Source organism: Chrysochloris asiatica, unplaced genomic scaffold (genome assembly GCF_000296735.1).
Source record: "Chrysochloris asiatica unplaced genomic scaffold, ChrAsi1.0 scaffold00077, whole genome shotgun sequence".
NCBI lineage: Eukaryota > Metazoa > Chordata > Mammalia > Afrosoricida > Chrysochloridae > Chrysochloris > Chrysochloris asiatica.
In genome coordinates this window covers 6,377,728-6,379,622 of record NW_006408595.1, presented here as the reverse complement: position 1 = coordinate 6,379,622, position 1,895 = coordinate 6,377,728, and positions in this window count along the sequence as shown.

Genomic DNA, 1,895 nt, shown 5'->3' with positions numbered 1-1,895 from the left:
AATGCATCAATTCTTCTATGGTATTTTGTATCCACCATCCAACTTTCAGATACATATGAGGTTATTAAAAATACCATGGCTTGGGTCAGGCACACCTTAGTCCTCAAACTGACATCTTTGCTCTTGAACACTTTAAACACTTGTGCAGCAGATTTGCCTAATGTAATATGTTGATTTCTTGACTGCTGCTTCCATTAGTGTTGATGGTTGATTCGAGCAAAATGAAGTCTTCGACACATCAATCTTCTCTCCATTTATGTAGGTGTTATTTATGGGTCCAGTAGTGAGGATTTTTGTTTTCTTTACATTGACATGCAACCCATACCAAAGACTATGGTCTTGATGTTCATCAGTAAGTATTTTAAGTCCTCTTCACTTCACTTTCAGCAAGCAAGGTTGTATCATCTATATATCACAGGTTGATAATGAGACTTCTTCCAATCCTGATGCCACATTTTTATCCATAAAACCCATGTTCTCGAATTATCTGCTCAGGATACAGACTGAATAATTATGGTGAAAGAATATAACCTTGATTCACACCCTTCCTAATTTTAAACCATTCAGTGTACCCTTGTTCTGTTTGAACAACTGCCTCTTGGTCTATGTACAGATTTCTCATGAGCACAATTTAGTGCTCCGGAATACTCATACTTTGCAATGTTGCCCATAGCTTGGCATGATCCATCTGACATCAGCGATGATATCCTCATTCCATGTCCTCTTCTGAATCCAGCTTGAACCTCTAGAAGTTCTCTGTCAATGTTAGGTTTCAGCTGTTTTTGTATTCTCATTAAGAAAATTTTACTTCCATGCGATATTAATGATATTGTCTAATGATTTCCACATTCCGTTGGGTCACCAGTCTTTGGAATGGGCACAAATATGGATCTCTTCCAATCAGTTGGCCAGGTAGTTGTCTTCTAAATTTCTTGGCATACATGAGTGCCTCCATTGCTGCATCAGTTTATTTCAAGATTTCCATTTGTATTCCATCAGTTCCTGGTACCTTATCTTTGCCAATGCCTTGAATGCAATTGGACTTCTTCCTAAAGTATCACTGGCTCTTGATCATATTCTACCTCTTGAAATGGATGAACATCAACCATTTCTTTTTTGTTTTCTAACTCCAGGTCTTTGCACTTTTTTTTTTTTTTTTTTTTTTAATATTTGACTTTGTCTTCTCAAGCTGACCTTTGAAATGTTCTACTCAGCTCTTTTACCTCCTCATTTCTTCCATTTGCTTTACTATTTCTATACTACAGAGCTAGTACCTTGTTGTTGTTGTTGTTGTTAAGTGCTGTCAAGTTGGTTCCGACTCATAGCAACCTTGTATAGGGTTTCCGAGGAGCAGCTGGTAATTCTCTAGAATTTTATTTTATTTACACATGCCCCACTGATACACATTCAGTAGTTTTATTTTTTTTCCAAATGAACATTCCTGTACAAATCTCTATGACCAAATGTGCAGTTTCTTTAGATCAATAACTTGAATAGTCATAACTGGTTCTAGAGTATGAACATTTTCATCTATTTAAGTAACAATTTCTCCACCCTGAGCTTTTATCATCTGATGGATGAAAACTGATGGCCTGTAGTGTTTGTTTTGTTTTATTGTGATCAATATGTATATAATAAAACACTTGCCATTTCAACATTCTTCACATGTACAATTTAGTGACATTAATTATGGTTACATTTGTTCCACTATCACCAGTATCTATTTCCAAATTTTTCCATCACCTTTAATGTTGTTGTTGTCAGGTATCATCGAGTCAGAACCGACTCATAGCGACCTCATGCACAGCAGAACGAAACAATGTCCGATCCTGGGCCAACCTCACTACTGCTGCCACATTTGAGTCCATCAATGATGCCACCTGGCTGATCCATCT